Raw genomic sequence first — 24,053 nt, 5'->3', positions numbered from 1 at the left:
CGCTCCTCTTACTGTGATTGGTGTAATACCGCACTCCTCTTACTGTGATTGGTGTAATACCGCGCTCCTCTTACTGTGATTGGTGTAATACCGCGCTCCTCTTACTGTGATTGGTGTAATACCGCGCTCCTCTTACTGTGATTGGTGTAATACCGCACTCCTCTTACTGTGATTGGTGTAATACCGCACTCCTCTTACTGTGATTGGTGTAATACCGCACTCCTCTTACTGTGATTGGTGTAATACCGCACTCCTCTTACTGTGATTGGTGTAATACCGCACTCCTCTTACTGTGATTGGTGTAATACCGCACTCCTCTTACTGTGATTGGTGTAATACCGCACTCCTCTTACTGTGATTGGTGTAATACCGCACTCCTTTTACTGTGATTGGTGTAATACCGCACTCCTCTTACTGTGATTGGTGTAATACCGCACTCCTCTTACTGTGATTGGTGTAATACCGCACTCCTCTTACTGTGATTGGTGTAATACCGCACTCCTCTTACTGTGATTGGTGTAATACCGCACTCCTCTTACTGTGATTGGTGTAATACCGCACTCCTCTTACTGTGATTGGTGTAATACCGCACTCCTCTTACTGTGATTGGTGTAATACCGCACTCCTCTTACTGTGATTGGTGTAATACCGCACTCCTCTTACTGTGATTGGTGTAATACCGCGCTCCTCTTACTGTGATTGGTATAATACCGCGCTCCTCTTACTGTGATTGGTGCAATACCGCACTCCTCTTACTGTGATTGGTGTAATACCGCACTCTTCTTACTGTGATTGGTGTAATACCGCACTCCTCTTACTGTGATTGGTATAATACCGCACTCCTCTTACTGTGATTGGTGTAATACCGCACTCCTCTTACTGTGATTGGTATAATACCGCACTCCTCTTACTGTGATTGGTATAATACCGCACTCCTCTTACTGTGATTGGTATAATACCGCACTCCTCTTACTGTGATTGGTGTAATACCGCACTCCTCTTACTGTGATTGGTGTAATACCGCACTCCTCTTACTGTGATTGGTGTAATACCGCGCTCCTCTTACTGTGATTGGTGTAATACCGCGCTCCTCTTACTGTGATTGGTGTAATACCGCACTCCTCTTACTGTGATTGGTATAATACCGCACTCCTCTTACTGTGATTGGTATAATACCGCACTCCTCTTACTGTGATTGGTGTAATACCGCGCTCCTCTTACTGTGATTGGTGTAATACCGCACTCCTCTTACTGTGATTGGTGTAATACCGCGCTCCTCATACTGTGATTGGTGTAATACCGCACTCCTCTTACTGTGATTGGTGTAATCCCGCACTCCTCTTACTGTGATTGGTGTAATACCGCACTCCTCTTACTGTGATTGGTATAATACCGCACTCCTCTTACTGTGATTGGTATAATACCGCACTCCTCTTACTGTGATTGGTATAATACCGCACTCCTCTTACTGTGATTGGTGTAATACCGCACTCCTCTTCCTGTGATTGGTATAATACCGCACTCCTCTTACTGTGATTGGTGTAATACCGCACTCCTCTTCCTGTGATTGGTATAATACCGCGCTCCTCTTACTGTGATTGGTATAATACCGCACTCCTCTTACTGTGATTGGTGTAATACCGCACTCCTCTTACTGTGATTGGAATAATACCGCACTCCTCTTACTGTGATTGGTGTAATACCGCACTCCTCTTACTGTGATTGGAATAATACCGCACTCCTCTTACTGTGATTGGTGTAATACCGCGCTCCTCTTACTGTGATTGGTGTAATACCGCACTCCTCTTACTGTGATTGGTATAATACCGCACTCCTCTTACTGTGATTGGTGTAATACCGCACTCCTCTTACTGTGATTGGTGTAATACCGCACTCCTCTTACTGTGATTGGTATAATACCGCACTCCTCTTACTGTGATTGGTATAATACCGCACTCCTCTTACTGTGATTGGTGTAATACCGCACTCCTCTTCCTGTGATTGGTATAATACCGCGCTCCTCTTACTGTGATTGGTATAATACCGCACTCCTCTTACTGTGATTGGTGTAATACCGCGCTCCTCTTACTGTGATTGGTGTAATACCGCACTCCTCTTACTGTGATTGGAATAATACCGCACTCCTCTTACTGTGATTGGTGTAATACCGCACTCCTCTTACTGTGATTGGTATAATACCGCACTCCTCTTACTGTGATTGGTGTAATACCGCACTCCTCTTACTGTGATTGGTGTAATACCGCACTCCTCTTACTGTGATTGGTGTAATACCGCACTCCTCTTACTGTGATTGGTGTAATACCGCACTCCTCTTACTGTGATTGGAATAATACCGCACTCCTCTTACTGTGATTGGTGTAATACCGCACTCCTCTTACTGTGATTGGTGTAATACCGCACTCCTCTTACTGTGATTGGAATAATACCGCACTCCTCTTACTGTGATTGGTGTAATACCGCACTCCTCTTCCTGTGATTGGTGTAATACCGCACTCCTCTTACTGTGATTGGTGTAATACCGCACTCCTCTTACTGTGATTGGTGTAATACCGCACTCCTCTTACTGTGATTGGTGTAATACCGCACTCCTCTTACTGTGATTGGTGTAATACCGCACTCCTCTTACTGTGATTGGAGTAATACCGCACTCCTCTTACTGTGATTGGTGTAATACCGCACTCCTCTTACTGTGATTGGTGTAATACCGCACTCCTCTTACTGTGATTGGTGTAATACCGCACTCCTCTTACTGTGATTGGTGTAATACCGCACTCCTCTTACTGTGATTGGACTAATACCGCACTCCTCTTACTGTGATTGGTGTAATACCGCGCTCCTCTTACTGTGATTGGTATAATACCGCACTCCTCTTACTGTGATTGGTGTAATACCGCACTCCTCTTACTGTGATTGGTATAATACCGCACTCCTCTTACTGTGATTGGTGTAATACCGCACTCCTCTTACTGTGATTGGTGTAATACCGCACTCCTCTTACTGTGATTGGTATAATACCGCACTCCTCTTACTGTGATTGGTGTAATACCGCACTCCTCTTACTGTGATTGGTGTAATACCGCACTCCTCTTACTGTGATTGGTGTAATACCGCACTCCTCTTACTGTGATTGGTGTAATACCGCACTCCTCTTACTGTGATTGGTATAATACCGCACTCCTCTTACTGTGATTGGTGTAATACCGCACTCCTCTTACTGTGATTGGTGTAATACCGCACTCCTCTTACTGTGATTGGTGTAATACCGCACTCCTCTTACTGTGATTGGTGTAATACCGCACTCCTCTTACTGTGATTGGTATAATACCGCACTCCTCTTACTGTGATTGGTATAATACCGCACTCCTCTTACTGTGATTGGTGTAATACCGCACTCCTCTTACTGTGATTGGTGTAATACCGCACTCCTCTTACTGTGATTGGTGTAATACCGCACTCCTCTTACTGTGATTGGTGTAATACCGCACTCCTCTTACTGTGATTGGTGTAATACCGCACTCCTCTTACTGTGATTGGGGTAATACCGCACTCCTCTTACTGTGATTGGTGTAATACCGCACTCCTCTTACTGTGATTGGTGTAATACCGCACTCCTCTTACTGTGATTGGTATAATACCGCACTCCTCTTACTGTGATTGGTATAATACCGCACTCCTCTTACTGTGATTGGTGTAATACCGCGCTCCTCTTACTGTGATTGGTGTAATACCGCACTCCTCTTACTGTGATTGGTGTAATACCGCGCTCCTCTTACTGTGATTGGTATAATACCGCACTCCTCTTACTGTGATTGGTGTAATACCGCACTCCTCTTACTGTGATTGGTGTAATACCGCACTCCTCTTCCTGTGATTGGTGTAATACCGCACTCCTCTTACTGTGATTGGTGTAATACCGCACTCCTCTTACTGTGATTGGTGTAATACCGCGCTCCTCTTACTGTGATTGGTGTAATACCGCGCTCCTCTTACTGTGATTGGTGTAATACCGCACTCCTCTTACTGTGATTGGTATAATACCGCGCTCCTCTTACTGTGATTGGTGCAATACCGCGCTCCTCTTACTGTGATTGGTATAATACCGCACTCCTCTTACTGTGATTGGTGTAATACCGCGCTCCTCTTACTGTGATTGGTGCAATACCGCACTCCTCTTACTGTGATTGGTATAATACCGCACTCCTCTTACTGTGATTGGTGTAATACCGCGCTCCTCTTACTGTGATTGGTATAATACCGCACTCCTCTTACTGTGATTGGTGTAATACCGCACTCCTCTTACTGTGATTGGTGTAATACCGCACTCCTCTTACTGTGATTGGTGTAATGCCGCGCTCCTCTTACTGTGATTGGTGTAATACCGCACTCCTCTTACTGTGATTGGTGTAATACCGCACTCCTCTGACTGTGATTGGTGTAATACCGCACTCCTCTTACTGTGATTGGTATAATACCGCACTCCTCTTACTGTGATTGGTGTAATACCGCACTCCTCTTACTGTGATTGGTATAATACCGCGCTCCTCTTACTGTGATTGTTATAATACCGCGCTCCTCTTACTGTGATTGGTGTAATACCGCACTCCTCTTACTGTGATTGGTGTAATACCGCACTCCTCTTACTGTGATTGGTGTAATACCGCGCTCCTCTTACTGTGATTGGTATAATACCGCACTCCTCTTACTGTGATTGGTATAATACCGCGCTCCTCTTACTGTGATTGTTATAATACCGCGCTCCTCTTACTGTGATTGGTGTAATACCGCACTCCTCTTACTGTGATTGGTGTAATACCGCACTCCTCTTACTGTGATTGGTGTAATACCGCACTCCTCTTACTGTGATTGGTGTAATACCGCACTCCTCTTACTGTGATTGGTGTAATACCGCACTCCTCTTACTGTGATTGGTGTAATACCGCACTCCTCTTACTGTGATTGGTGTAATACCGCGCTCCTCTTACTGTGATTGGTGTAATACCGCGCTCCTCTTACTGTGATTGGTGTAATACCGCACTCCTCTTACTGTGATTGGTGTAATACCGCGCTCCTCTTACTGTGATTGGTGTAATACCGCGCTCCTCTTACTGTGATTGGTGTAATACCGCGCTCCTCTTACTGTGATTGGTGTAATACCGCACTCCTCTTACTGTGATTGGTGTAATACCGCACTCCTCTTACTGTGATTGGTGTAATACCGCACTCCTCTTACTGTGATTGGTGTAATACCGCACTCCTCTTACTGTGATTGGTGTAATACCGCACTCCTCTTACTGTGATTGGTATAATACCGCACTCCTCTTACTGTGATTGGTGTAATACCGCACTCCTCTTACTGTGATTGGTGTAATACCGCACTCCTCTTACTGTGATTGGTGTAATACCGCACTCCTCTTACTGTGATTGGTGTAATACCGCACTCCTCTTACTGTGATTGGTGTAATACCGCACTCCTCTTACTGTGATTGGTGTAATACCGCACTCCTCTTACTGTGATTGGTGTAATACCGCACTCCTCTTACTGTGATTGGTGTAATACCGCACTCCTCTTACTGTGATTGGTGTAATACCGCACTCCTCTTACTGTGATTGGTGTAATACCGCACTCCTCTTACTGTGATTGGTGTAATACCGCACTCCTCTTACTGTGATTGGTGTAATACCGCGCTCCTCTTACTGTGATTGGTATAATACCGCGCTCCTCTTACTGTGATTGGTGCAATACCGCACTCCTCTTACTGTGATTGGTGTAATACCGCACTCCTCTTACTGTGATTGGTGTAATACCGCACTCCTCTTACTGTGATTGGTATAATACCGCACTCCTCTTACTGTGATTGGTGTAATACCGCACTCCTCTTACTGTGATTGGTGTAATACCGCACTCCTCTTACTGTGATTGGTATAATACCGCACTCCTCTTACTGTGATTGGTATAATACCGCACTCCTCTTACTGTGATTGGTATAATACCGCGCTCCTCTTACTGTGATTGGTGTAATACCGCACTCCTCTTACTGTGATTGGTGTAATACCGCACTCCTCTTACTGTGATTGGTGTAATACCGCGCTCCTCTTACTGTGATTGGTGTAATACCGCACTCCTCTTACTGTGATTGGTGTAATACCGCACTCCTCTTACTGTGATTGGTATAATACCGCACTCCTCTTACTGTGATTGGTATAATACCGCACTCCTCTTACTGTGATTGGTGTAATACCGCGCTCCTCTTACTGTGATTGGTGTAATACCGCACTCCTCTTACTGTGATTGGTGTAATACCGCGCTCCTCATACTGTGATTGGTGTAATACCGCACTCCTCTTACTGTGATTGGTGTAATCCCGCACTCCTCTTACTGTGATTGGTGTAATACCGCACTCCTCTTACTGTGATTGGTATAATACCGCACTCCTCTTACTGTGATTGGTATAATACCGCACTCCTCTTACTGTGATTGGTATAATACCGCACTCCTCTTACTGTGATTGGTGTAATACCGCACTCCTCTTCCTGTGATTGGTATAATACCGCACTCCTCTTACTGTGATTGGTATAATACCGCACTCCTCTTACTGTGATTGGTGTAATACCGCACTCCTCTTCCTGTGATTGGTATAATACCGCGCTCCTCTTACTGTGATTGGTATAATACCGCACTCCTCTTACTGTGATTGGTGTAATACCGCGCTCCTCTTACTGTGATTGGTGTAATACCGCACTCCTCTTACTGTGATTGGAATAATACCGCACTCCTCTTACTGTGATTGGTGTAATACCGCACTCCTCTTACTGTGATTGGAATAATACCGCACTCCTCTTACTGTGATTGGTGTAATACCGCGCTCCTCTTACTGTGATTGGTGTAATACCGCACTCCTCTTACTGTGATTGGTATAATACCGCACTCCTCTTACTGTGATTGGTGTAATACCGCACTCCTCTTACTGTGATTGGTGTAATACCGCACTCCTCTTACTGTGATTGGTATAATACCGCACTCCTCTTACTGTGATTGGTATAATACCGCACTCCTCTTACTGTGATTGGTGTAATACCGCACTCCTCTTCCTGTGATTGGTATAATACCGCGCTCCTCTTACTGTGATTGGTATAATACCGCACTCCTCTTACTGTGATTGGTGTAATACCGCGCTCCTCTTACTGTGATTGGAATAATACCGCACTCCTCTTACTGTGATTGGTATAATACCGCACTCCTCTTACTGTGATTGGTATAATACCGCACTCCTCTTACTGTGATTGGTGTAATACCGCACTCCTCTTACTGTGATTGGTGTAATACCGCACTCCTCTTACTGTGATTGGTGTAATACCGCACTCCTCTTACTGTGATTGGAATAATACCGCACTCCTCTTACTGTGATTGGTGTAATACCGCACTCCTCTTACTGTGATTGGTGTAATACCGCACTCCTCTTACTGTGATTGGAATAATACCGCACTCCTCTTACTGTGATTGGTGTAATACCGCACTCCTCTTACTGTGATTGGTGTAATACCGCACTCCTCTTACTGTGATTGGTGTAATACCGCACTCCTCTTACTGTGATTGGTGTAATACCGCACTCCTCTTACTGTGATTGGTGTAATACCGCACTCCTCTTACTGTGATTGGTGTAATACCGCACTCCTCTTACTGTGATTGGAGTAATACCGCACTCCTCTTACTGTGATTGGTGTAATACCGCACTCCTCTTACTGTGATTGGTGTAATACCGCACTCCTCTTACTGTGATTGGTGTAATACCGCACTCCTCTTACTGTGATTGGACTAATACCGCACTCCTCTTACTGTGATTGGTGTAATACCGCGCTCCTCTTACTGTGATTGGTATAATACCGCACTCCTCTTACTGTGATTGGTGTAATACCGCACTCCTCTTACTGTGATTGGTATAATACCGCACTCCTCTTACTGTGATTGGTGTAATACCGCACTCCTCTTACTGTGATTGGTGTAATACCGCACTCCTCTTACTGTGATTGGTATAATACCGCACTCCTCTTACTGTGATTGGTGTAATACCGCACTCCTCTTACTGTGATTGGTGTAATACCGCACTCCTCTTACTGTGATTGGTGTAATACCGCACTCCTCTTACTGTGATTGGTGTAATACCGCACTCCTCTTACTGTGATTGGTATAATACCGCACTCCTCTTACTGTGATTGGTGTAATACCGCACTCCTCTTACTGTGATTGGTGTAATACCGCACTCCTCTTACTGTGATTGGTGTAATACCGCACTCCTCTTACTGTGATTGGTATAATACCGCACTCCTCTTACTGTGATTGGTATAATACCGCACTCCTCTTACTGTGATTGGTGTAATACCGCACTCCTCTTACTGTGATTGGTGTAATACCGCACTCCTCTTACTGTGATTGGTGTAATACCGCACTCCTCTTACTGTGATTGGTGTAATACCGCACTCCTCTTACTGTGATTGGTGTAATACCGCACTCCTCTTACTGTGATTGGTGTAATACCGCACTCCTCTTACTGTGATTGGTGTAATACCGCACTCCTCTTACTGTGATTGGGGTAATACCGCACTCCTCTTACTGTGATTGGTGTAATACCACACTCCTCTTACTGTGATTGGTGTAATACCGCACTCCTCTTACTGTGATTGGTATAATACCGCACTCCTCTTACTGTGATTGGTATAATACCGCACTCCTCTTACTGTGATTGGTGTAATACCGCGCTCCTCTTACTGTGATTGGTGTAATACCGCACTCCTCTTACTGTGATTGGTATAATACCGCACTCCTCTTACTGTGATTGGTATAATACCGCACTCCTCTTACTGTGATTGGTATAATACCGCGCTCCTCTTACTGTGATTGGTATAATACCGCACTCCTCTTACTGTGATTGGTGTAATACCGCACTCCTCTTACTGTGATTGGTGTAATACCGCACTCCTCTTACTGTGATTGGTATAATACCGCACTCCTCTTACTGTGATTGGTGTAATACCGCACTCCTCTTACTGTGATTGGTGTAATACCGCGCTCCTCTTACTGTGATTGGTATAATACCGCACTCCTCTTACTGTGATTGGTGTAATACCGCACTCCTCTTACTGTGATTGGTGTAATACCGCACTCCTCTTACTGTGATTGGTATAATACCGCACTCCTCTTAATGTGATTGGTGTAATACCGCACTCCTCTTACTGTGATTGGTGTAATACCGCGCTCCTCTTACTGTGATTGGTATAATACCGCACTCCTCTTACTGTGATTGGTGTAATACCGCACTCCTCTTACTGTGATTGGTGTAATACCGCACTCCTCTTACTGTGATTGGTGTAATACCGCACTCCTCTTACTGTGATTGGTGTAATACCGCACTCCTCTTACTGTGATTGGTATAATACCGCACTCCTCTTACTGTGATTGGTGTAATACCGCACTCCTCTTACTGTGATTGGTGTAATACCGCGCTCCTCTTACTGTGATTGGTGTAATACCGCACTCCTCTTACTGTGATTGGTGTAATACCGCACTCCTCTTACTGTGATTGGTGTAATACCGCGCTCCTCTTACTGTGATTGGTGTAATACCGCACTCCTCTTACTGTGATTGGTGTAATACCGCGCTCCTCTTACTGTGATTGGTGTAATACCGCGCTCCTCTTACTGTGATTGGTGTAATACCGCACTCCTCTTACTGTGATTGGTGTAATACCGCACTCCTCTTACTGTGATTGGTGTAATACCGCGCTCCTCTTACTGTGTTTGTTATAATACCGCGCTCCTCTTACTGTGATTGGTGTAATACCGCACTCCTCTTACTGTGATTGGTGTAATACCGCACTCCTCTTACTGTGATTGGTGTAATACCGCACTCCTCTTACTGTGATTGGTGTAATACCGCACTCCTCTTACTGTGATTGGTGTAATACCGCACTCCTCTTACTGTGATTGGTGTAATACCACGCTCCTCTTACTGTGTTTGTTATAATACCGCGCTCCTCTTACTGTGATTGGTGTAATACCGCACTCCTCTTACTGTGATTGGTGTAATACCGCACTCCTCTTACTGTGATTGGTGTAATACCGCACTCCTCTTACTGTGATTGGTGTAATACCGCGCTCCTCTTACTGTGATTGGTGTAATACCGCACTCCTCTTACTGTGATTGGTGTAATACCGCACTCCTCTTACTGTGATTGGTGTAATACCGCGCTCCTCTTACTGTGATTGGTGTAATACCGCACTCCTCTTACTGTGATTGGTGTAATACCGCACTCCTCTTACTGTGATTGGTGTAATACCGCGCTCCTCTTACTGTGATTGGTGTAATACCGCGCTCCTCTTACTGTGATTGGTGTAATACCGCGCTCCTCTTACTGTGATTGGTGTAATACCGCGCTCCTCTTACTGTGATTGGTGTAATACCGCACTCCTCTTACTGTGATTGGTATAATACCGCGCTCCTCTTACTGTGATTGGTGTAATACCGCGCTCCTCTTACTGTGATTGGTGTAATACCGCACTCCTCTTACTGTGATTGGTGTAATACCGCACTCCTCTGACTGTGATTGGTGTAATACCGCACTCCTCTTACTGTGATTGGTGTAATACCGCGCTCCTCTTACTGTGTTTGTTATAATACCGCACTCCTCTTACTGTGATTGGTGTAATACCGCGCTCCTCTTACTGTGTTTGTTATAATACCGCACTCCTCTTACTGTGATTGGTGTAATACCGCACTCCTCTTACTGTGATTGGTGTAATACCGCGCTCCTCTTACTGTGATTGGTGTAATACCGCACTCCTCTTACTGTGATTGGTGTAATACCGCGCTCCGCTTACTGTGATTGGTGTAATACCGCGCTCCTCTTACTGTGATTGGTATAATACCGCACTCCTCTTACTGTGATTGGTGTAATACCGCACTCCTCTTACTGTGATTGGTGTAATACCGCGCTCCTCTTACTGTGATTGGTGTAATACCGCACTCCTCTTACTGTGATTGGTATAATACCTCACTCCTCTTACTGTGATTGGTATAATACCGCACTCCTCTTACTGTGATTGGTGTAATACCGCGCTCCTCTTACTGTGATTGGTGTAATACCGCAATCCTCTTACTGTGATTGGTATAATACCGCACTCCTCTTACTGTGATTGGTGTAATACCGCACTCCTCTTACTGTGATTGGTGTAATACCGCACTCCTCTTACTGTGATTGGTGTAATACCGCACTCCTCTTACTGTGATTGGTGTAATACCGCACTCCTCTTACTGTGATTGGTGTAATACCGCACTCCTCTTACTGTGATTGGTGTAATACCGCACTCCTCTTACTGTGATTGGTGTAATACCGCACTCCTCTTACTGTGATTGGTGTAATACCGCGCTCCTCTTACTGTGATTGGTATAATACCGCGCTCCTCTTACTGTGATTGGTATAATACCGCACTCCTCTTACTGTGATTGGTATAATACCGCACTCCTCTTACTGTGATTGGTATAATACCGCACTCCTCTTACTGTGATTGGTATAATACCGCACTCCTCTTACTGTGATTGGTATAATACCGCACTCCTCTTACTGTGATTGGTGTAATACCGCACTCCTCTTACTGTGATTGGTGTAATACCGCACTCCTCTTACTGTGATTGGTATAATACCGCACTCCTCTTACTGTGATTGGTGTAATACCGCACTCCTCTTACTGTGATTGGTGTAATACCGCGCTCCTCTTACTGTGATTGGTATAATACCGCACTCCTCTTACTGTGATTGGTGTAATACCGCACTCCTCTTACTGTGATTGGTGTAATACCGCACTCCTCTTACTGTGATTGGTGTAATACCGCACTCCTCTTACTGTGATTGGTGTAATACCGCACTCCTCTTACTGTGATTGGTATAATACCGCACTCCTCTTACTGTGATTGGTGTAATACCGCACTCCTCTTACTGTGATTGGTGTAATACCGCGCTCCTCTTACTGTGATTGGTGTAATACCGCACTCCTCTTACTGTGATTGGTATAATACCGCACTCCTCTTACTGTGATTGGTGTAATACCGCACTCCTCTTACTGTGATTGGTGTAATACCGCACTCCTCTTACTGTGATTGGTGTAAAACCTCACTCCTCTTACTGTGATTGGTATAATACCGCACTCCTCTTACTGTGATTGGTAGAATACCGCACTCCTCTTACTGTGATTGGTGTAATACCGCACTCCTCTTACTGTGATTGGTGTAATACCGCGCTCCTCTTACTGTGATTGGTGTAATACCGCACTCCTCTTACTGTGATTGGTGTAATACCGCGCTCCTCTTACTGTGATTGGTGTAATACCGCACTCCTCTTACTGTGATTGGTGTAATACCGCACTCCTCTTACTGTGATTGGTGTAATACCGCACTCCTCTTACTGTGATTGGTGTAATACCACGCTCCTCTTACTGTGTTTGTTATAATACCGCGCTCCTCTTACTGTGATTGGTGTAATACCGCACTCCTCTTACTGTGATTGGTGTAATACCGCACTCCTCTTACTGTGATTGGTGTAATACCGCACTCCTCTTACTGTGATTGGTGTAATACCGCACTCCTCTTACTGTGATTGGTGTAATACCGCACTCCTCTTACTGTGATTGGTGTAATACCACGCTCCTCTTACTGTGTTTGTTATAATACCGCGCTCCTCTTACTGTGATTGGTGTAATACCGCACTCCTCTTACTGTGATTGGTGTAATACCGCACTCCTCTTACTGTGATTGGTGTAATACCGCACTCCTCTTACTGTGATTGGTGTAATACCGCACTCCTCTTACTGTGATTGGTGTAATACCGCACTCCTCTTACTGTGATTGGTGTAATACCGCACTCCTCTTACTGTGATTGGTGTAATACCGCGCTCCTCTTACTGTGATTGGTGTAATACCGCACTCCTCTTACTGTGATTGGTGTAATACCGCGCTCCTCTTACTGTGATTGGTGTAATACCGCACTCCTCTTACTGTGATTGGTGTAATACCGCACTCCTCTTACTGTGATTGGTGTAATACCGCACTCCTCTTACTGTGATTGGTGTAATACCGCACTCCTCTTACTGTGATTGGTGTAATACCGCACTCCTCTTACTGTGATTGGTGTAATACCGCGCTCCTCTTACTGTGTTTGTTATAATACCGCACTCCTCTTACTGTGATTGGTGTAATACCGCACTCCTCTTACTGTGATTGGTGTAATACCGCGCTCCTCTGACTGTGATTGGTGTAATACCGCACTCCTCTTACTGTGATTGGTGTAATACCGCGCTCCGCTTACTGTGATTGGTGTAATACCGCGCTCCTCTTACTGTGATTGGTATAATACCGCACTCCTCTTACTGTGATTGGTGTAATACCGCACTCCTCTTACTGTGATTGGTGTAATACCGCGCTCCTCTTACTGTGATTGGTGTAATACCGCACTCCTCTCACTGTGATTGGTATAATACCTCACTCCTCTTACTGTGATTGGTATAATACCGCACTCCTCTTGCTGTGATTGGTGTAATACCGCGCTCCTCTTACTGTGATTGGTGTAATACCGCAATCCTCTTCCTGTGATTGGTATAATACCGCACTCCTCTTACTGTGATTGGTGTAATACCGCACTCCTCTTACTGTGATTGGTGTAATACCGCACTCCTCTTACTGTGATTGGTAGAATACCGCACTCCTCTTACTGTGATTGGTGTAATACCGCGCTCCTCTTACTGTGATTGGTGTAATACCGCACTCCTCTTACTGTGATTGGTGTAATACCGCACTCCTCTTACTGTGATTGGTATAATACCGCACTCCTCTTACTGTGATTGGTGTAATACCGCACTCCTCTTACTGTGATTGGTGTAATACCGCACTCCTCTTACTGTGATTGGTGTAATACCGCACTCCTCTTACTGTGATTGGTATAATACCGCACTCCTCTTACTGTGATTGGTATAATACCGCACTCCTCTTACTGTGATTGGTGTAATACCGCGCTCCTCTTACTGTGATTGGTGTAATACCGCACTCCTCTTACTGTGATTGGTGTAATACCGCACTCCTCTTACTGTGATTGGTGTAATACCGCACTCCTCTTACTGTGATTGGTGTAATACCGCACTCCTCTTACTGTGTTTGTTATAATCCCGCACTCCTCTTACTGTGATTGGTGTAATACCGCACTCCTCTTACTGTGATTGGTGTAATACCGCGCTCCTCTTACTGTGATTGGTGTAATACCGCGCTCCTCTTACTGTGATTGGTGTAATACCGCACTCCTCTTACTGTGATTGGTGTAATACCGCACTCCTCTTACTGTGATTGGTGTAATACCGCACTCCTCTTACTGTGATTGGTGTAATACCGCACTCCTCTTACTGTGATTGGTGTAATACCGCGCTCCTCTTACTGTGATTGGTATAATACCGCGCTCCTCTTACTGTGATTGGTGTAATACCGCACTCCTCTTACTGTGATTGGTGTAATACCGCACTCCTCTTACTGTGATTGGTATAATACCGCACTCCTCTTACTGTGATTGGTTTAATACCGCACTCCTCTTACTGTGATTGGTGTAATACCGCACTCCTCTTACTGTGATTGGTGTAATACCGCACTCCTCTTACTGTGATTGGTATAATACCGCACTCCTCTTACTGTGATTGGTGTAATACCGCACTCCTCTTACTGTGATTGGTGTAATACCGCACTCCTCTTACTGTGATTGGTGTAATACCGCGCTCCTCTTACTGTGATTGGTGTAATACCGCACTCCTCTTACTGTGATTGGTGTAATACCGCACCTCCCTTACTGTGATTGGTGTAATAACGCACTCCTCTTACTGTGATTGGTATAATACCGCACTCCTCTTACTGTGATTGGTATAATACCGCGCTCCTCTTACTGTGATTGGTATAATACCGCACTCCTCTTACTGTGATTGGTGTAATACCGCGCTCCTCTTACTGTGATTGGTGTAATACCGCACTCCTCTTACTGTGATTGGTGTAATACCGCGCTCCTCTTACTGTGATTGGTGTAATACCGCGCTCCTCTTACTGTGATTGGTGTAATACCGCACTCCTCTTACTGTGATTGGTGTAATACCGCGCTCCTCTTACTGTGATTGGTGTAATACCGCGCTCCTCTTACTGTGATTGGTGTAATACCGCGCTCCTCTTACTGTGATTGGTATAATACCGCGCTCCTCTTACTGTGATTGGTATAATACCGCGCTCCTCTTACTGTGATTGGTGTAATACCGCACTCCTCTTACTGTGATTGGTGTCATACCGCACTCCTCTTACTGTGATTGGTATAATACCGCGCTCCTCTTACTGTGATTGGTATAATACCGCGCTCCTCTTACTGTGATTGGTGTAATACCGCACTCCTCTTACTGTGATTGGTGTAATACCGCACTCCTCTTACTGTGATTGGTGTAATACCGCACTCCTCTTACTGTGATTGGTGTAATACCGCACTCCTCTTACTGTGATTGGTGTAATACCGCACTCCTCTTACTGTGATTGGTATAATACCGCGCTCCTCTTACTGTGATTGGTGTAATACCGCACTCCTCTTACTGTGATTGGTGTAATACCGCACTCCTCTTACTGTGATTGGTGTAATACCGCACTCCTCTTACTGTGATTGGTGTAATACCGCACTCCTCTTACTGTGATTGGTGTAATACCGCACTCCTCTTACTGTGATTGGTATAATACCGCACTCCTCTTACTGTGATTGGTGTAATACCGCACTCCTCTTACTGTGATTGGTGTAATACCGCACTCCTCTTACTGTGATTGGTGTAATACCGCACTCCTCTTACTGTGATTGGTGTAATACCGCACTCCTCTTACTGTGATTGGTGTAATACCGCACTCCTCTTACTGTGATTGGAGTAATACCGCACTCCTCTTACTGTGATTGGTGTAATACCGCACTCCTCTTACTGTGATTGGTGTAATACCGCACTCCTCTTACTGTGATTGGTGTAATACCGCACTCCTCTTACTGTGATTGGTGTAATACCGCACTCCTCTTACTGTGATTGGTATAATACCGCACTCCTCTTACTGTGATTGGTATAATACCGCACTCCTCTTACTGTGATTGGTGTAATACCGCGCTCCTCTTACTGTGATTGGTGTAATACCGCACTCCTCTTACTGTGATTGGTGTAATACCGCACTCCTCTTACTGTGATTGGTGTAATACCGCACTCCTCTTACTGTGATTGGTGTAATACCGCACTCCTCTTACTGTGATTGGTGTAATACCGCACTCCTCTTACTGTGATTGGTGTAATACCGCACTCCTCTTACTGTGATTGGTGTAATACCGCACTCCTCTTACTGTGATTGGTGCAATACCGCACTCCTCTTACTGTGATTGGTGCAATACCGCACTCCTCTTCCTGTGATTGGTGTAATACCGCACTCCTCTGACTGTGATTGGTGTAATACCGCACTCCTCTTACTGTGATTGGTGTAATACCGCGCTCCTCTTACTGTGATTGGTGTAATACCGCACTCCTCTTACTGTGATTGGTGTAATACCGCGCTCCTCTTACTGTGATTGGTGCAATACCGCACTCCTCTTACTGTGATTGGTGTAATACCGCGCTCCTCTTACTGTGATTGGTGTAATACCGCACTCCTCTTACTGTGATTGGTGTAATACCGCACTCCTCTTACTGTGATTGGTATAATACCGCACTCCTCTTACTGTGATTGGTATAATACCGCACTCCTCTTACTGTGATTGGTGTAATACCGCACTCCTCTTACTGTGATTGGTGTAATACCGCACTCCTCTTACTGTGATTGGTGTAATACCGCACTCCTCTTACTGTGATTGGTGTAATACCGCACTCCTCTTACTGTGATTGGTGTAATACCGCACTCCTCTTACTGTGATTGGTGTAATACCGCACTCCTCTTACTGTGATTGGTGTAATACCGCACTCCTCTTACTGTGATTGGTGTAATACCGCACTCCTCTTACTGTGATTGGTATAATACCGCACTCCTCTTACTGTGATTGGTGTAATACCGCACTCCTCTTACTGTGATTGGTGCAATACCGCACTCCTCTTACTGTGATTGGTGCAATACCGCACTCCTCTTACTGTGATTGGTGTAATACCGCACTCCTCTGACTGTGATTGGTGTAATACCGCACTCCTCTTACTGTGATTGGTGTAATACCGCGCTCCTCTTACTGTGATTGGTGTAATACCGCGCTCCTCTTACTGTGTTTGTTATAATACCGCACTCCTCTTACTGTGATTGGTATAATACCGCACTCCTCTTACTGTGATTGGTGTAATACCGCGCTCCTCTTACTGTGATTGGTGTAATACCGCGCTCCTCTTACTGTGATTGGTGTAATACCGCACTCCTCTTACTGTGATTGGTGTAATACCGCACTCCTCTTACTGTGATTGGTATAATACCGCACTCCTCTTACTGTGATTGGTGTAATACCGCACTCCTCTTACTGTGATTGGTGTAATACCGCACTCCTCTTACTGTGATTGGTGTAATACCGCACTCCTCTTACTGTGATTGGTATAATACCGCACTCCTCTTACTGTGATTTGTATAATACCGCACTCCTCTTACTGTGATTGGTATAATACCGCACTCCTCTTACTGTGATTGGTGTAATACCGCACTCCTCTTACTGTGATTGGTGTAATACCGCACTCCTCTTACTGTGATTGGTGTAATACCGCACTCCTCTCACTGTGATTGGTGTAATACCGCACTCCTCTCACTGTGATTGGTGTAATACCGCACTCCTCTCACTGTGATTGGTGTAATACCGCACTCCTCTCACTGTGATTGTTGTAATACCGCACTCCTCTTACTGTGATTGGTGTAATACCGCACTCCTCTTACTGTGATTGGTGTAATACCGCACTCCTCTTACTGTGATTGGTATAATACCGCACTCCTCTTACTGTGATTGGTGTAATACCGCACTCCTCTTACTGTGATTGGTGTAATACCGCACTCCTCTTACTGTGATTGGTGTAATACCGCACTCCTCTTACTGTGATTGGTGTAATACCGCACTCCTCTTACTGTGATTGGTGTAATACCGCACTCCTCTTACTGTGATTGGTGTAATACCGCACTCCTCTTACTGTGATTGGTGTAATACCGCACTCCTCTTACTGTGATTGGTGTAATACCGCACTCCTCTTACTGTGATTGGTATAATACCGCACTCCTCTTACTGTGATTGGTGTAATACCGCACTCCTCTTACTGTGATTTGTGTAATACCGCACTCCTCTTACTGTGATTGGTGTAATACCGCACTCCTCTTACTGTGATTGGTGTAATACCGCACTCCTCTTACTGTGATTGGTGTAATACCGCACTCCTCTTACTGTGATTGGTGTAATACCGCACTCCTCTTACTGTGATTGGTGTAATACCGCACTCCTCTTGCTGTGATTGGTGTAATACCGCACTCCTCTTACTGTGATTGGTGTAATACCGCGCTCCTCTTACTGTGTTTGTTATAATACCGCACTCCTCTTACTGTGATTGGTATAATACCGCACTCCTCTTACTGTGATTGGTGTAAGACCGCGCTCCTCTTACTGTGATTGGTGTAATACCGCACTCCTCTTACTGTGATTGGTGTAATACCGCGCTCCTCTTACTGTGATTGGTGTAATACCGCACTCCTCTTACTGTGATTGGTGTAATACCGCACTCCTCTTACTGTGATTGGTGTAATACCGCACTCCTCTTACTGTGATTGGTATAATACCGCACTCCTCTTACTGTGATTGGTGTAATACCGCACTCCTCTTACTGTGATTGGTGTAATACCGCACTCCTCTTACTGTGATTGGTATAATACCGCGCTCCTCTTACTGTGATTGGTGTAATACCGCGCTCCTCTTACTGTGATTGGTGTAATACCGCACTCCTCTTACTGTGATTGGTGTAATACCGCACTCCTCTTACTGTGATTGGTGTAATACCGCACTCCTCTTACTGTGATTGGTGTAATACCGCACTCCTCTTACTGTGATTGGTGTAATACCGCACTCCTCTTACTGTGATTGGTGTAATACCGCACTCCTCTTACTGTGATTGGTGTAATACCGCACTCCTCTTACTGTGATTGGTGTAATACCGCACTCCTCTTACTGTGATTGGTGTAATACCGCACTCCTCTTACTGTGATTGGTGTAATACCGCGCTCCTCTTACTGTGATTGGTGTAATACCGCACTCCTCTTACTGTGTTTGTTATAATACCGCACTCCTCTTACTGTGATTGGTGTAATACCGCACTCCTCTTACTGTGATTGGTATAAAACCGCACTCCTCTTACTGTGATTGGTATAAAACCGCACTCCTCTTACTGTGATTGGTATAATACCGCACTCCTCTTACTGTGATTGGTGTAATACCGCACTCCTCTTACTGTGATTGGTGTAATACCGCACTCCTCTTACTGTGATTGGTGTAATACCGCACTCCTCTTACTGTGATTGGTGTTATACCGCGCTCCTCTTACTGTGATTGGTGTAATACCGCACTCCTCTTACTGTGATTGGTGTAATACCGCACTCCTCTTACTGTGATTGGTATAATACCGCACTCCTCTTACTGTGTTTGTTATAATACCGCACTCCTCTTACTGTGATTGGTGTAATACCGCGCTCCTCTTACTGTGATTGGTATAATACCGCACTCCTCTTACTGTGATTGGTGTAATACCGCGCTCCTCTTACTGTGATTGGTGTAATACCGCACTCCTCTTACTGTGATTGGTGTAATACCGCACTCCTCTTACTGTGATTGGTGTAATACCGCACTCCTCTTACTGTGATTGGTGTAATACCGCACTCCTCTTACTGTGATTGGTGTAATACCGCACTCCTCTTACTGTGATTGGTATAATACCGCACTCCTCTTACTGTGATTGGTATAATACCGCACTCCTCTTACTGTGATTGGTGTAATACCGCACTCCTCTTACTGTGATTGGTATAATACCGCGCTCCTCTTACTGTGATTGGTATGATACCGCACTCCTCTTACTGTGATTGGTGTAATACCGCACTCCTCTTACTGTGATTGGTATAATACCGCGCTCCTCTTACTGTGATTGGTATAATACCGCACTCCTCTTACTGTGATTGGTATAATACCGCACTCCTCTTACTGTGATTGGTGTAATACCGCACTCCTCTTACTGTGATTGGTATAATACCGCGCTCCTCTTCCTGTGATTGGTGTAATACCGCGCTCCTCTTACTGTGATTGGTGTAATACCGCACTCCTCTTACTGTGATTGGTGTAATACCGCACTCCTCTTACTGTGATTGGTGTAATACCGCACTCCTCTTACTGTGATTGGTGTAATACCGCACTCCTCTTACTGTGATTGGTGTAATACCGCACTCCTCTTACTGTGATTGGTGTAATACCGCACTCCTGTTACTGTGATTGGTGTAATACCGCGCTCCTCTTACTGTGATTGGTGTAATACCGCGCTCCTCTTACTGTGATTGGTGTAATACCGCTCTCCTCTTACTGTGATTGGTGTAATACCGCGCTCCTCTTACTGTGATTGGTGTAATACCGCGCTCCTCTTACTGTGATTGGTGTAATACCGCACTCCTCTTACTGTGATTGGTGTAATACCGCACTCCTCTTACTGTGATTGGTGTAATACCGCACTCCTCTTACTGTGATTGGTGTAATACCGCACTCCTCTTACTGTGATTGGTGTAATACCGCACTCCTCTTACTGTGATTGGTATAATACCGCACTCCTCTTACTGTGATTGGTATAATACCGCACTCCTCTTACTGTGATTGGTGTAATACCGCACTCCTCTTACTGTGATTGGTATAATACCGCACTCCTCTTACTGTGATTGGTATAATACCGCACTCCTCTTACTGTGATTGGTGTAATACCGCACTCCTCTTACTGTGTTTGTTATAATACCGCACTCCTCTCACTGTGATTGGTGTAATACTGCACTCCTCTTACTGTGATTGGTGTAATACCGCACTCCTCTTACTGTGTTTGTTATAATACCGCACTCCTCTTACTGTGATTGGTGTAATACTGCACTCCTCTTACTGTGATTGGTGTAATACTGCACTCCTCTTACTGTGATTGGTGTAATACCGCACTCCTCTTACTGTGTTTGTTATAATACCGCACTCCTCTTACTGTGATTGGTATAATACCGCACTCCTCTTACTGTGATTGGTGTAATACCGCACTCCTCTTACTGTGATTGGTATAAAACCGCACTCCTCTTACTGTGATTGGTATAAAACCGCACTCCTCTTACTGTGATTGGTATAATACCGCACTCCTCTTACTGTGATTGGTGTAATACCGCACTCCTCTTACTGTGATTGGTGTAATACCGCACTCCTCTTACTGTGATTGCTGTAATACCGCACTCCTCTTACTGTGATTGGTGTTATACCGCGCTCCTCTTACTGTGATTGGTGTAATACCGCACTCCTCTTACTGTGATTGGTGTAATACCGCACTCCTCTTACTGTGATTGGTATAATACCGCACTCCTCTTACTGTGTTTGTTATAATACCGCACTCCTCTTACTGTGATTGGTGTAATACCGCACTCCTCTTACTGTGATTGGTGTAATACCGCACTCCTCTTACTGTGATTGGTGTAATACCGCACTCCTCTTACTGTGATTGGTATAATACCGCACTCCTCTTACTGTGATTGGTGTAATACCGCACTCCTCTTACTGTGATTGGTGTAATACCGCACTCCTCTTACTGTGATTGGTGTAATACCGCACTCCTCTTACTGTGATTGGTGTAATACCGCACTCCTCTTACTGTGATTGGTGTAATACCGCACTCCTCTTACTGTGTTTGTTATAATACCGCACTCCTCTTACTGTGATTGGTATAATACCGCACTCCTCTTACTGTGATTGGTGTAATACCGCACTCCTCTTACTGTGATTGGTGTAATACCGCACTCCTCTTACTGTGATTGGTGTAATACCGCACTCCTCTTACTGTGATTGGTGTAATACCGCACTCCTCTTACTGTGATTGGTATAAAACCGCACTCCTCTTACTGTGATTGGTATAAAACCGCACTCCTCTTACTGTGATTGGTGTAATACCGCACTCCTCTTACTGTGATTGGTGTAATACCGCACTCCTCTTACTGTGATTGGTATAAAACCGCACTCCTCTTACTGTGATTGGTATAAAACCGCACTCCTCTTACTGTGATTGGTGTAATACCGCACTCCTCTTACTGTGATTGGTGTAATACCGCACTCCTCTTACTGTGATTGGTATAAAACCGCACTCCTCTTACTGTGATTGGTATAAAACCGCACTCCTCTCTCTGTGATTGGTGTAATACCGCACTCCTCTTACTGTGATTGGTGTAATACCGCACTCCTCTTACTGTGATTGGTGTAATACCGCACTCCTCTTACTGTGATTGGTATAAAACCGCACTCCTCTTACTGTGATTGGTATAAAACCGCACTCCTCTTACTGTGATTGGTGTAATACCGCACTCCTCTTACTGTGATTGGTATAATACCGCACTCCTCTTACTGTGATTGGTATAATACCGCACTCCTCTTACTGTGATTGGTGTAATACCGCACTCCTCTTACTGTGATTGGTATAAAACCGCACTCCTCTTACTGTGATTGGTGTAATACCGCACTCCTCTTACTGTGATTGGTGTAATACCGCACTCCTCTTACTGTGATTGGTGTAATACCGCACTCCTCTTACTGTGATTGGTGTAATACCGCGCTCCTCTTACTGTGATTGGTGTAATACCGCACTCCTCTTACTGTGATTGGTATAATACCGCACTCCTCTTACTGTGATTGGTGTAATACCGCACTCCTCTTACTGTGATTGGTGTAATACCGCACTCCTCTTACTGTGATTGGTATAATACCGCACTCCTCTTACTGTGATTGGTGTAATACCGCGCTCCTCTTACTGTGATTGGTGTAATACCGCGCTCCTCTTACTGTGATTGGTATAATACCGCACTCCTCTTACTGTGATTGGTATAATACCGCACTCCTCTTACTGTGATTGGTGTAATACCGCACTCCTCTTACTGTGATTGGTGTAATACCGCACTCCTCTTACTGTGATTGGTGTAATACCGCACTCCTCTTACTGTGATTGGTGTAATACCGCACTCCTCTTACTGTGATTGGTGTAATACCGCACTCCTCTTACTGTGATTGGTGTAATACCGCACTCCTCTTACTGTGATTGGTGTAATACCGCACTCCTCTTACTGTGATTGGTGTAATACCGCGCTCCTCTTACTGTGATTGGTGTAATCCCGCACTCCTCTTACTGTGATTGGTGTAATACCGCACTCCTCTTACTGTGATTGGTGTAATACCGCGCTCCTCTTACTGTGATTGGTGTAATACCGCGATCCTCTTACTGTGATTGGTGTAATACCGCACTCCTCTTACTGTGATTGGTGTAATACCGCACTCCTCTTACTGTGATTGGTGTAATACCGCACTCCTCTTACTGTGATTGGTGTAATACCGCACTCCTCTTACTGTGATTGGTGTAATACCGCACTCCTCTTACTGTGATTGGTGTAATACCGCACTCCTCTTACTGTGATTGGTATAATACCGCACTCCTCTTACTGTGATTGGTGTAATACCGCACTCCTCTTACTGTGATTGGTGTAATACCGCACTCCTCTTACTGTGATTGGTATAATACCGCACTCCTCTTACTGTGATTGGTGTAATACCGCACTCCTCTTACTGTGATTGGTGTAATACCGCACTCCTCTTACTGTGATTGGTGTAATACCGCGCTCCTCTTACTGTGATTGGTGTAATACCGCACTCCTCTTACTGTGATTGGTGTAATACCGCACTCCTCTTACTGTGATTGGTGTAATA

Source organism: Heptranchias perlo, chromosome 23 (assembly GCF_035084215.1).
Source record: "Heptranchias perlo isolate sHepPer1 chromosome 23, sHepPer1.hap1, whole genome shotgun sequence".
Lineage (NCBI taxonomy): Eukaryota > Metazoa > Chordata > Chondrichthyes > Hexanchiformes > Hexanchidae > Heptranchias > Heptranchias perlo.
The sequence above is the reverse complement of the archived record's forward strand: the minus strand, read 5'-3'. Positions refer to the sequence as shown.